This window comes from Rhinoderma darwinii, chromosome 3 (assembly GCF_050947455.1).
Source record: "Rhinoderma darwinii isolate aRhiDar2 chromosome 3, aRhiDar2.hap1, whole genome shotgun sequence".
Lineage (NCBI taxonomy): Eukaryota > Metazoa > Chordata > Amphibia > Anura > Rhinodermatidae > Rhinoderma > Rhinoderma darwinii.
Window position 1 is genome coordinate 257,852,206 of NC_134689.1, and position 14,982 is coordinate 257,867,187.

Genomic DNA, 14,982 nt, shown 5'->3' on the forward strand with positions numbered 1-14,982 from the left:
TCCAGGCTTTTGAGGTCCTTAAGAAGTGCTTTATCTCAGCCCCGGTGCTGGTTCAGCCCAACCAAATGGAGCCATTTATCGTGGAAGTTGACGCATCCGAGGTGGGAGTGGGGGCTGTCTTGTCCCAGGGTACCAGGTCCCTCACCCATCTCTGTCCCTGTGCCTACTTCTCCAGGAAGTTTTCGCCCACTGAGAGTAACTATGATATTGGCAACCGCGAACTCTTAGCCATTAAATGGGCATTTGAAGAGTGGCGCCACTTCCTGGAGGGGGCTAGGCACCAGGTAACGATCCTTACCGACCACAAGGATCTGGTTTTCCTAGAATCTGCCCGGAGGCTAAACCCGAGACAAGCTCGATGGGCGCTATTTTTTACCAGATTCAACTTTTTGGTTACCTATAGGGCTGGGTCTAAAAATATTAAGGCCGATGCACTGTCGCGTAGCTTCATGGCCAGTCCTCCTTCGGAGGAAGATCCTGCTTGTATTTTGCCTCCTGGTATAATCATTTATTCTATTGATTCTGATTTAGTCTCTGAAATTGCGGCTGATCAAGGTTCAGCTCCCGGGAACCTTCCTGAGGACAAGCTGTTTGTTCCCCTGCAATACCGGCTAAGGGTACTTAGGGAAAATCATGACTCCGCACTATCTGGTCATCCAGGCATCCTGGGTACCAAACACCTCATTGCCAGAAACTATTGGTGGCCTGGGTTGCCTAAAGACGTTAAGGCCTACGTCGCCGCTTGGGAGGTTTGTGCTAGGTCCAAGACTCCCAGGTCCCGACCAGCGGGCTTACTACGTTCTTTTCCCATTCCCCAGAGACCTTGGACCCATTGCCTCCATCTCAAGGCAAGTCGGTGGTGTGGGTGGTAGACCGCTTCAGTAAGATGTGCCACTTTGTGCCCCTCAAGAAACTACCCAACGCCAAGACGTTAGCTACCTTGTTTGTCAAACACATCCTGCGTCTCCATGGGGTCCCTGTCAATATTGTTTCGGACAGAGGGGTACAATTTGTTTCATTGTTTTGGAGAGCATTCTGTAAAAAGTTGGAGATTGATTTGTCCTTCTCCTCTGCCTTCCATCCTGAAACTAATGGCCAAACTGAGAGGACTAATCAATCTCTAGAACAATATTTAAGGTGTTTTATCTCTGACTGTCAATATGATTGGGTCTCATTCATTCCCCTCGCCGAATTTTCCCTTAATAACCGGGTCAGTAACTCATCAGGGGTCTCCCCCTTTTTCTGTAATTTTGGGTTTAATCCACTGTTCTCCTCTGTTTCACCTGGTAGTTCCAACAATCCCGAGGTAGAGGTCGTTCATCGGGAACTGTGCACAGTCTGGGCCCAGGTTCAGAAGAACCTAAAGGCGTCCCAGAGCGTACAAAAAACTCAAGCTGATAGAAGACATTCTGCTAACCCCTTGTTTATGGTCGGGGATCTGGTGTGGTTATCGTCTAGGAACTTGCGCCTTAAGGTCCCGTCCAAGAAGTTTGCTCCCCGGTTTATTGGGCCGTATAAGGTCATTGAAGTCCTCAATCCTGTCTCCTTCCGACTGGAGTTGCCCCCATCTTTTCGAATACACGACGTGTTTCATGCCTCCCTCCTTAAACGCTGCTCCCCGTCCTTGGCTCACTCGAGGAAACCTCCTGTTCCCGTTCTCACCCCTGAGGGGGTGGAATTCGAGGTGGCCAAGATTGTGGACAGCAAGATGGTCCAAGGCTCCCTCCAGTACCTGTTCTATTGGAGAGGATACGGGCCTGAGGAGAGGACTTGGGTACCCGCCCGGGATGTTCACGCTGGGGTATTGGTCAGGAAGTTCCACCTTAGTTTCCCCAATAAACCAGGTCCACTTAGAAAGGGTCCGGTGGCCCCTCATAAAAGGGGGGGGTACTGTAAAGGATCTGCCAGGCACAACTTCTGTGTATACGCCCATAGGTAATCAGTCTGCACCTGAGTCTATGTCTCTGAGACTGACTCCATCTTCCACCACTCAGGATGGCAGGCTTAGGAGTGGGAGAACCTATCGCAGCCTGGCCAGACGGAGCTAGCTCCCGCCCTCTGTCTATTTATACCTGCCTTTCCTGTTCCTCCTTTGCTTGTGATTCTTCTCGTGTGGTTTCCTGGCCCAGCTACAGCTTCTAATTATTTGATCCTGCTCCATACTGACCCTGGCTTACTGACTACTCTCCTGCTTTGCGTTTGGTACCTCGTGCACTCCTGGTTTGACTCGGCTCGTTCACCACTCTTGTTGCTCACGGTGTGGCCGTGGGCAACTGCCCCTTTCCCTTTGCTTTGTGTTCCCTTGTCTGTTTGTCTCGTGCACTTACTGAGCGTAGGGACCGCCGCCCAGTTGTACCCCGTCGCCTAGGGCGGGTCGTTGCAAGTAGACAGGGACAGAGTGGCGGGTAGATTAGGGCTCACTTGTCCGTTTCCCTACCCCCATCATTACAAATAAACTTAAAAATATCTACTGTTTGGTAGAAAGTAGATGGTTTAAAATAGAAAAGGAGGAAAAAAAGCATAACACGCAAATGTGTTAAAACGCCCATAATGAACCTTCACCTTGACTATTTAACCTGGAATTGAATTACATGATAAGAGTATATAAGATGATGTATTCTAGTAAAATGTATATGCCTGATGAAGACCACAGTGCGTGGTTGAAACGCGTTGCAGTAATTACAATATATGGCATATTGGATCAAGGAGATGTACAAATAGCAAGTCAAGTAATGAGTACATATAAACCATTTCAAAAAGATGATTTTCCACAAATAATGGCGCTTAGACTGATTTGCTTGGACGCATGTATGACAATTGCAATAAGAAGACACAAACCAAAAACAGATATAAAGGAAAACAAAACAACCTAGGACCCATGGTACCCACGAGCAACTGATAAATCTGGTACAGCAAGTTCATGGAGATACATAATAACAATTTGTGGGTCACCAATATTACTATCTCACAGTATCTGGTGAACCAGCGGCGGGGTTGACTGTCAGAGGGGAATTATTCCAAATATCCCAAACCTTAGAAAATTTAGTACTACAACCACGATTCAGAAATACAACCTTCTCAAAAGGTATTACAGAATTTACCAATCCTTTCCAATAACCAATGGATGGAGGTCGATCATTCATCCAATGTTGTGCTATTGTTTTCCGTGCTAGAAACCGAGTTTCTCTCAAGAAAATTCTAGTGTGGTGATTCCATGTCTCCCCATCCAGTCAGTATACCAAACAAACATATTTTAGGACATAAAGGAATGCCTACATGCAATAAGGACGATAGCAGGGATAGTATGTCGTTCCAGAAGTCCCTTATGACCGTGCATGACCATATCATATGCCAAAAATCTGCCTCCGGAACATGGCATCTCAGACATTCTGATGAAGGCAAACGTCCCATTTTGTGTATCCTAACCGGGGTCAAGTATGCCTGGTGTATTATATATAGCTGGATCATTTTATTGTTTGCGGATGGGGAAACCTGAAGATGGGACTCCAAAATATCATCCCACTCATCTGTCTGAATGGTAGGAATCCATCGTTCCCATCTACTCTCTATAGCTAGTGGAGTGGAATTCACCGTGACGGATAACAAATGGGTATATAGAGCGGATATCAGGCCTCGTGGACCCTGGGAGTTAAGAATCCCTATCAGTGGAAAGGAAGAGATTGTTAAGTTATTTCTCAAGTGATGGAATTGAGTTTGTAAAATATGTCGGGTCTGTAGATACCTATGAAAATGGGTGCGTGGTATGTCATACTTAGTCTGCAACTGAGTGAATGAAAGTAGGACATTATCCTCATATAGGTCCCCTATAGTTCCAATAGCTGGAGATAACCGTGGGGGCATTAAAGGAAAGTAAGAAGCATTATTCCATAGAGGCATTTCAGACACAATATCACTGTAACCCAGCTGCTTTTTCGCTTGTCTCCAAACCACACGGGCCAGCTTGTGTAAGGGCAGGGGTTTAATATGAGCAGGGAGAGAATTTACTTCAAGGGAGCCGAGCAGACATTGACTCCCAAGTACATGAGCCAAATGGTGCTCTGAGTTGGGAAGATCCTTTTCAGGCATCCAGGAACTTAAAGTTTTCAGTTGACCCGCTAAATAATATAAAAAGAAATCTGGTAGAGCCGTCCCTGCCAGAGCCTTAGGCCTTTGGAGCGTGGACAACCTGAGTTTATGTCTAGAATTCCCCCATATAAACGGTGTTAACAAGGAGTTGAGCTGTTTAAAAAAGGATTTAGGTACGATAACCGGACTGTGCTGAAGGGCATATAGAAATTTAGGCAACAAAATCATTTTAACCAGGTTTATACGGCCAGATACTGATAAAGGCAGTTTACCCCATGCATGAAATTTAGACCGTGTGAGGCCCAATAGCGGTAACATATTTAAGGAAAGGTCAGCATTTGGAAGTTTAGTGATGAATATGCCCAGATATTTGAAATTATCTACTTGAGGCAACGGCGACAACTCAGACAGGCCCGGGGGCTGTACTTTGGACAGGGACATAAGAGATGATTTCCCCCAATTAATAGAAAGACCGGAATATTGTCCAAAGCGTTCAATTATATTAATTACCGAGGGAAGGGTATCCTGCACTCTATCCATAAAAAGCACCATATCATCTGCATAGAGACCAATGGTGTCCGTACGGTCTGCTATGGTTATAAAGGTAATAAGTGGAGAGGAGCGTATCCGCAATGCTAAAGCCTCAATTGCCAAACTAAATAAAGCGGGCGAGAGGGGGCATCCCTGACGTGTAACTCTTTGAAGAGCAAATGACGGGGATAGTATATTATTCACCAAGACATTAGCCCGGGCTGAAGCATATATTATTTTTATCCATTTACAAAAAACAGGACCAAAACCAAAGTTTTCCAGGCAAGCAAATAAAAAGGGCCATTCAATGGAATCAAAAGCCTTTGTTGCGTCCAGGGACGCCAAAGCCCAAGTGTTGTCCTGCAATGCACTATATTGAACTATCGTCTGAACCATTCTAATACTTATAGATGTGCTTTTACCCGGCATAAAGCCGGTTTGATCCGGGTGTATCAAATCTAAGATGACCGTATTCAGTCTTTGAGCAAGGATTTTAGTCAGTATCTTATAATCGGCATTTACCAATGATATGGGGCGGTATGAACTACAGTCCAAGGGGTCCTTTCCGGGTTTAAGCAGAACCACTATGGTGGCGTCATAAAATGTGGATGGCAATGCCACAGAAGCAATGGCAGACTCAAAGACCTTCTGTAACTGGGGTGTTAAATGGTCGCTGTATTTACTATAGATCTCTATAGGCAGGCCATCTGGACCGGGGGCTTTACCTTTAGCCATAGCTTTGATGGCCAAGGTGATTTAGTCTATTGTTATATCAGCATCCAAAAATGCCCGTTGAGTGTCTGAGCTGCGGGAAAGATAAATCTGAGAGATAAGCAGATATATCCATATCAGTTATTGCCAATGTAGTCTTATAAAGGGAAGTATAATAATCCTGAAAGCATGGAGTCAAAAGTTCTGCTTCCACAAGTATATCCCCGAAAGGGGCCCTAAGCTTCAAGACCACATTCGAGGCAGAGTTTTGCTTCACCATGAATGCTAATAGTTTGCTGGACTGATTCCCCAGTTCAAAGTATGACTGTCTAGAAAAAAATAACTTCCGTTTAGATTTAACGTGTTGTTGTTGGGTGTATAATCTCTGAAAGCTCAACCATTCAGACCTGTGTGCATCAGTAGGGTCAGAGACATAGGACCTTTCAGCTAATGCCAGCCTATTTGTCAGAATTTCCTCATCCTGGGCTGACGTGCGTTTAATATAAGAGATAGTAGAGGATAAACAGCCTCTCAAGTATGCTTTGAGGGTATCCCAAAAAATAGAGGCACCCACCTGTATATCATTAGTGGATATAAAGCAATCTAGTTGATCCGGGATCCTGTCTGATGGGCCGATTAAAGATAAACAGAAGGGGCTCACCCTCCACAGGGGCCTACTTCTGCTGGACAGAGTTCGGAGAGTGAGAATAACTGGATTTCGGGACCATGTGTTATAGAGGCCATGCGCAATACCAAATCAGGTGTCCCAAATATATAATCCAGGCGTGACAGTGTACGTCTTGTTGAGGAATGGCAGGTATATTCTAACAAATCAGGACATTTAAAGCGCCATAGGTCTATCCATCCAGTACCATTTATGAATGTGAATAAAGTGGTATTTGTCGCGCTGCCCACACTAGACGGCATGGAATCATGAAATCTGTCTAAATTGCTATCCATTAAGAGATTGAAGTCCCCCATGCAAATAACAGAAGCGTCTGGGTAGTCAAGGGCAAAACTAATCGCCCAATGTAAAATTTCCAAAGAGGCCGATGGTGGGTTATAAATACATATAATGACGTAGCCCTTAGAGTCAATCTCAGCATAGGTAAAGATAAACCTCCCCTCAGAGTCTCTATGAGTCACCTTAGCCTCCCAGCGTAGCGATCTGTGAAACAGCAGGGACACCCCTCTAGAATAACATGTATGAAATGAATGTGCAGACCACTGGACCCATGGCTTATTCAGCAATCTAGCCAATTCCAACGTCAAATGTGTTTCCTGAAGACTGAGGATATGAGGTGAAAATTGCCTAATATGAGAAAACACCTTCACTCGCTTAAGTGGTGTACCCAGCCCCCTGACATTCCATGACATACATACAATGTTATCAGTCATTGGAGTATATAGACAATGTGAGGATCACGGCACCGCCCTGATACCCCATGTTGAAACAAAATACCAGTGGGAGTACCGTATGAGAAATATGGAGGGAAGTATCTCCCGCATAGCACTGCTCATGAGCACCTGTAGAAAAGGGAAAACGTCACAAAAACAGACATAACTCGCAACATTGCGCAAAGTAACAGTATCCTTTACAGAAAGGACCATCTTAGAAATACAGGGGTTACCACCGCTATAGATAACGGTAGGTAAAGATGTACATATGGACGATATCCGGAGCTCCCGTTCTTAGGCATATCAAGCGATTATATCTGTGTAGACACAATATGAATGCAGCATATACATTGGAGAAGCAAAACAGATAACAATAAAAAGTCAAAAGGATATGTTGAAGAAGCCGCCTCGAACAAATCACCCCCACTGGTTAAGTTCTTGGTGGAGGTGGATGAAATTGGAGCCAGTCCATGGCCTCCCCAGGAGTATTGAAAAACACGGATGATCCACCATATAGAATGCGTAAACGAGCCGGATACATCATGGAATACACTATACCGCGATCTCTAAATCTTCTCTTGACTTCGGTGAATTGGGCTCTTTGTTTTTGAAGATCCACTGAAAAATCCGGGAAGATGGACACTGTGGAGTTGTTGTGCTGTATAGGGCCTTTCTGTCTGGCCAGACGAAGAGCCGTGTCGCGATATTTACAATTAAGTAGACGAGCCAAGAGAGGTCTAGGTGGTGCCCCAAGTAGAGGGGGCTTCGCTGGTACTCTGTGAGCACGCTCCACGGCGTACATCAGGGAGAAGTCATCACCCAGGGTTTCTTTTAGCCATGTCTCCAGGAAACGTTCGGGTTACTGACCTTCTGCACGCTCCGGCAAGCCTATAATACGAAAATTGTTGCGGCGCAACCGGTTCTCAAGATCATCCATTTTTTGTTGCCCTGTATCTGTTTTGTGGGACACAGAGGAAAGTTTAACCACCATCGGAGAGACTCTATCTTCCAAGTGGGAAACACGGGACTCCACCTCCGTCAAGCGGCCACGCATAGATTGCAGATCTTGTCGCAAAAGACCAACGTCGATTTTAATCTCTTCAATTTTACCCGTCAGGGAAGTTTTGCAAGCCGTGATAGCCTGGAGTAGTTGATGCGACACCTGTCGTAGGGTAGGTTCCTCCTCCTGCTCATCTTCTGAGAGGTTAGCACGCAGCGGATCCACAGATTTAGGCGTGTTACATCGTAGGGATCTAGTACCTTCTGGAGGATAATTTCTAGCAAAGTCTTTCAATTTCTCTGTAGCAGAGGGACCCTTAGCACGGTTGGTAGTCATAGCCGCAACAGAAGACGGGCACTAACCGCTGAGGTTGAATGTATAGACACTTGTAATATAGAGAGGATTGGTGGACGTATGAGGAAATAAATCCTGCCAGTAAAGTAATGAAAGTCCAGAAATAGTAGTAGAGAACCCGGTTGCATACCACAAATGAATAGAAATGGCAAGTAGATAATGCAGCAAGAAACCAGCTATGACCGAGACAGGTATCCAAAGAACAAGGGTTTCCACAAGGCAACTCCAGCCCAAGGTATAATATAGAATAAAGCAGCAGAGTATTGGCCGAAGTATAATATATAATAAAGCAGCAGAGTATTGGCCAAGGTATAATATATCCTTAAACAGTAGATGATTACTGAGAACAGGAGAAAGTTCACTTAAGCGCTTCCAGCAGCCAGCAGGGGGCAGCAGTTGCTGTATGTCGGGCCACCACGTGTAGGGCTTACAGGCACGGCCTTCTCAGGGCCCTCTCAAGGGCTGATAAGAATGGTAGGGGGGGGGGTGAAGGAGCTAAAGTCCCGGCATCCAGGAATCATCTACCCCGTCCACAACGATCTCCTGGTCCGTGCTGCAGGCCGATGTGCACTGCAGTGAGGATGATGCACATGTGTGCCTGCAGGGATGTCGGCAGTTAATGACGGTCCCGGCCTCCGGTCAGCGCCGCACCACGAGTCGTCTCCCGCGGGCTGTCGGTAAATATCCTCTCCGAGGGACTCAGCAGCCTCTCCAGTCTAGATTCCTCCGGTCTAGCAGACAAGTAAGTGGAGGATGGATGCCTGAAGGTCAAGATTACATGCAGTATGGCGGGAGCTCCGGTACACACGTCCTCTCAGGCTGCCATCCAAGCCACGCCATTATTTCTAACCTTGTCAATGTCTTGACTATATTTTCTAGTCATTTTGCAACTCATTTGATAAATATAAGTGTGAGTTTTCATGGAAAACACAAAATTGTCTCGGTGACCCCAAACTTTTGAACGGTAGTGTATACGGTATAGTCGCGATCGTAATGACTCGAACAATAAAATTAACACATTAATTAAACCGTCAGATGAACGGCGTCTAATAAAAAGACGTAAAAAACAACGGCAACATTTTTTTTTCTCCCATTCCCCCCATAAAAAATAAAATGAAAGTTAATCAATAAGTTTCCATATACACCAAAATAGTACTAATGAAAACTACCTTGCCCCACAAAAATCAAGCCCAAATGTGGCTACATCGACAGAAAAATAAAAAAGTTACGACTCTTGGAATGCGGCGATGCAAAAACAAGTACATTTTTAAGGGTTTTTATTGTGCAAACGTAGGAGAACATATAAAACCTTTACATATTTGGTATCCCCGTTATCGTGCCGACCCACAGAATAAAGGTAACATGTTATTTACGCTGCATTTTTAAACGGCGTAAATTTATAACATGAAAATCAATGCTGGAATAGCTGCTTATTTTCAATTCTCTCCTAAAATAAAGTTAATAAAACTTAATCGATATATTATATGCACCCACAAATGGTGCAATTGTAAAATACAACTCGTAAAAAACAAGCCCTTATACGGCTATGTCAACGGAATAAAAAAAATGTTACAACTGTTGGAATGCGACCGTCAGATAAAAAATAAGCCTTGGTCATTGATGCGCAAAAAGGCCTGGTCATTAAGGGGTTAAACTTACATGCAAACCCTTGTTACAATTCCTCTCATTATATCAACAGCATACTAAACTGCTCCTGCCTACTACCCTCCACCCAAATTTTGCTAGCTGCGCTAGCTGCCCCAGCTACTCCCAGCCTGTCCCTTCCCATCAACCTGGACCATAGATCCAAATCTTTCTGGCCAAAACGTAGCACCTTATTTCCTACCATCTTTTTTCTGAAAGCTTTGTCGTAATCAACCCAGCCTGTGCCCCTGTTAAAAGCTTGCGCATCCACTATAAGGTCCATGTACTTTAGCAAGTTGGCGCATTGGCTGGGTTTCACCTCAACTATCAGACTGGCATAAACCAAAAAACCCTTAATCCATTCCACTAAAGATCTCCTTTTTTCTGTATGTGTCTTCCTTAGGGTATGTTCACACGGCCTATTTACGGACGTAATTCGGGCGTTTTGGCCCCGAATTACGTCTGAAAATAGCGCCTCAATAGCGCTGACAAACATCTGCCCATTGAAAGCAACGGGCAGACGTTTGTCTGTTCACACGAGGCGTATATTTACGCGCCGCTGTCAAATGACGGCGCGTAACTAGACGCCCGCGTCAAAGAAGTGACCTGTCACTTCTTTGGCCGTAATTGGAGCCGCTATTCATTGACTCCAATGAATAGCAGCGCTAATTACGGCCGTAATTGACGCGGCGTTCAAGCGCCTGCACATGCCGGTACGGCTGAAATTACGGGGATGTTTTCAGGCTGAAACATCCCCGTAATTTCAGCCGTTACGGACCCCCGCCGTGTGAACATACCCTTAGCCACTATCGCCTCTCTAGATAGCTCAAAGGGCCAGTTCACACAGTTTATTACCCCTTTTTTGACGTGGAAACCACATCAGAAAATTTGCCACAAAACGGTTGAAAATACATCCCATTGATTTCAATGGGAGTCGGAGGAGTTTTTTTCCTGCGAGCGGAAAAACTGTCTCGAGCGAAAAAGAAGCGACATGCCCTATCTTCGGGCGTTTACATCTCTGACCTCCCAATGACATCAATAGGAGGCAGAGAAAGCGCATTTCGTGGCGTTTTTTGCCTGCGTCGCTCAATGGGCGTGGGCAAAAAACGCCACAAAAAAGTAGGCAAACGGCGTGCAGGCAGATAAAAAATTTCTGCCTGCAAAAAACTCCGTGTGAACATAGCCAAGGACTTCAACATATTTCCCCTCTTTAAACGGAGTCTCTCACCAGATCTCCATATTGAACTACCAAAAGGCTATTTAGGCAAACCTGATTCTGACGTGTATATGTATTTCCACTGAGTGCCTCCTTTGAAGAAAAAAAGCTTTTATTATATTTATGCAAATGAGCATTTTGGTGCAACGAGGACGTCACTGTTGCTGCAAAATGCTCTATCGTCATTCCCCTGTTCAACCCCTCTCCCTCCCTGCTTCCTTTGATTGACAGGGGCCAGGCAGCGTACTAGGAGAGTTCATGCCTGGCCCCAGAGTGTAGTGAACACACGCGTGCGACCCTACATCCTAATCGGCACATGCGCATTAGTGCCGATTAAAACGGTGACTTAAAGGGAATGTGTCGCTAGAGATTTTTTTTTTAGTTAAACAATCATTATTTGAGTGATTACACATTGTTTTAATTTTTTCACAAGTCAGGAAATATTATAAATTAGATTCTAATTTATAAAAGTTCCATGTGCTGGTCACTAGAGAGAGCAGTTCCCAAAATTGAAGCATGGTCAATGTGGTAAAGCAACCTCATTGCTTTATGTTGCAAATTTGGGGTAGACACACTCGCTCTAGTGTCCTCACACAATCCCCCCTCCCTTATTCTGGCTAGTGCCAGGAGAAGGAGGGGGTTGAATCTTCAAACCTCCTACACTGTGTGCCGCCATTTTCTGAGCAAATGCACAGTGTAGGAGGATTAGATACAGTGGTAAGCAGACAGTATAACACTAACATACACGAACATAATACACACATCACATACACAAACATAACTTACCTGCTCCTGTCGCCGCTGCCGCCTCCGCTCCTATTCCTTAGCTTCCTTGAACATATGGCCGGAAGCCGCGGCCGGAAGTCGTCATCTGACTGTCCGGCAGCAGCTTCCGGTCCACATGAAAATGGAGCCAGATTTCGCTCTGCTAACGAGCTTCGTCTGTGTGGGAGCAGCGCATGCGCCGTTCCCACACAGACGGCGTACACCATAGTGAATGGAACGGCTCCCGTTCGCATTATCTATGGGGATGTATGTGCCATATTCCATCTCTGTATCTGTCGTTAATCGACACATACAGAGATGAAAAAAAAAATGGCAGCCCCCAGAGAAGTAAAAGTAAGAAAAAAGTAAAAAGTAAAACACAAGAACACAAATAAATAAAATTTATTTTAATATCACACTAAAAGCAATATTATAAAAAAATAAATAAATTTCATGACACCTTCCCTTTAACCTCTTCACGCGCTGCTCCGCAATAGTACGTCCTGCAGAGGGGTAAGTTCCCGCATCCAGACGTACTATTGCGGAGTAGTTCCCGGCGCACACTGTCCTAACGGACAGTGTCCTGGAACCGGAAGGTCAGCTTTCCCCGACAGCTGACACTCCAGCCTTGCCGGTCAGCGGACCATCGCCGCTGATTTAGGCAATTAACCCCATAAATGCGGCGACGGATTGCCGTCGCCGCATTTAAGTGGTTTGAAGCACATCGGCAGCCCCCACGAAGTGATCGTGGGGGCTACCGATGCTTGTCGTGGCAATCGGAGGTCAGACAATGACCTCCAGGTTGCCATGTATGGAAGCCTCGGAGGAACAGCCTCCGGCCGGTCCTCCGAGGCTTCCTATCAGTGTGACTGTCACGTCACAATGACAGTTAGAACACATTACACTACGTGTGTAGTGTAATGTACTCTAGCAGCGACCAAAGCTGCAAGTCTAAGGCTGGGTTCACACGACCACATTAACGTCCGTAATGGACGGACGGATTTCGGCCGGAAGTCCCGGACCGAACACAGTGCAGGGAGCCGGGCTCCTAGCATCATAGTTATGTACGATGCTAGGAGTCCCTGCCTCTCCGTGGAACTACTGTCCCGTACTGAAAACATGATTACAGTACGGGACAGTTGTCCTGCAGAGAGGCAGGGACTCCTAGCATCGTACATAACTATGATGCTAGGAGCCCGTCTCCCTGCACTGAGCTCGGTCCGGGACTTCCGGCCGAAATACGTCCGTCCATTACGGACGTTAATATGGTCGTGTGAACCCAGCCTAAGTGTCCCCTAGTGGGAAAAGTGAAAAAAGTAAAAAAAAAAAGATAATAAAAATGATAATAAAAATGTTTTCAAAAAAAGTGTAAAAATAAAAGTTATAAGTTATATAAACAAACACTGCATTTTTTTCCTATAATAAGTATTTCATTATAGGAAAAAAATGAACACGTTACAAAAAGTACACATATCTGGTATCACCGCGGTCGTAACGACCCCAATTATAAAACTATAATGTTATTTTTCCCGCACGATGAACACCCCAAAAAAAAATCAATTAAAAAACTACACCAGAATCGCTATTTTTTGGTCACCACCCCTCCCAAAATAGAGAATAAAAAGTGATCAAAAAGTCGCATGTACCCGAAAATAATACCGATAAAAGCTACAACCTGTCCCGCAAAAAACAAGCTCTTACACAGCTTTTTTGACTGAAAAATAAAAAAAGTTACGGCTCTCAGAATATGGTGACACAGAAAATAAATTATTTTATAAAAAAGTGATTTTATTGCGCAAACGCTGCTAAACATAAAAAAAACTATATACATCTGGTATCGCCGTAATCGTACCGACCCGCAGAATAAAATATAATGGTCATTTATAGTGCACGGTGAACGCCGCAAAAAAATAAACTAAAAAACATTGTCAGAATTACTTGTTTTTGGTCACCCGGCTTGCAAAAAAATGTAATAAAAAGTGATTAAAAAAAATCGCATTTATCCCAAAATGGTACCTATGAAAAGTACAGATTGTCCCGCAACAAATAAGCCCTCACGCAGCTCCGGTGGTGAAAAAATAAAGACGTTCTGGCTCCCAGGAATATGGCGATGCAAAATGTGCAGTGTTTTCTAAAAGCGGGTAACATCCAACACCATTTATCAGTGCGACACCGGCCACATATCTATGAATTATTATTTATTTACCGCATTTTTATACCCTCTTATGCCCTGATGTTCTCTGCACAGATTACATATGGCCCCACATTATAAACTGAAATACCAGCAAAACCCCAAACAAAACTACCACTAAGCAAAATCTGCGCTCCAAAAGCCAAATGGCGTCCCTCCCTTCTGAGCCCTGCAGCGTGCCCAAACAGCAGTTTGTGCCCACATATATGGCATCGCCATACCCGGGAGAACCCACTTAACGCTTTATGAGGTATTTGTCTAAAGGGGCACAAACTGGGCACGACATATTATGCACTAAAATGCCATATCAGTGGAAAATTGAAATATTCACACCATCCGCTGTGCATTAACCCCTTTGAGCACTACGACTTAATAGCACGTCATGGTGCGAGGGTGATTTATGGAGCGAGCTCACGTGCTGAGCCCGCTCCATACGCTGCGGGTGTCAGCTGTGTATTAAAGCTGACACCCGGGACTAACGGACAGGAACAGCGATCGCGCTGTTACAGGAGTCTGTAAAAATAACAATACACTGCAATACATTAGTATTGCAGTATATTGTACCCGCAGATCCAATGATCGCTGGTACAAGTCTCCTAAGGGGACTAATAAAATGTGTAGAAGAATTAAAGTTATTAGTAGGGAGAAAGAAAAAAGTTTAAAGTTAAAAAAACAAAAACTTTTCCCATTTTTATTCAAAAGTAATGTCAAAAAATAAACATAATTGATATCGCTACGTCCATAAAAGGCCGAACTATTACAATATACCATTATTTAACTCACACGGTGAACACCGTATAAAACTTAAATAATTTAAACCGCCAAAATCGCTGTCGTTTTTGTTTTTACCGCACGGCGAAAGCTGTAAAAACGAAAACCCCAAAAAATGGAATCAGATTTTTTTCCTATATTCCTATATTTTCCTATTTTTTTCCGTTTCCCAGTACTTTTTATGGCACTTTAAATGGTATCAATAGAAACTACAATTCCTCCCGCAAGAAATAAGCCCTCACATCACTCTACTGACGGAAAAAGAAAAAGTTATGGCTCTTGGAAGGCGGGTAGTGAAAAACGAAAATAAGAAAG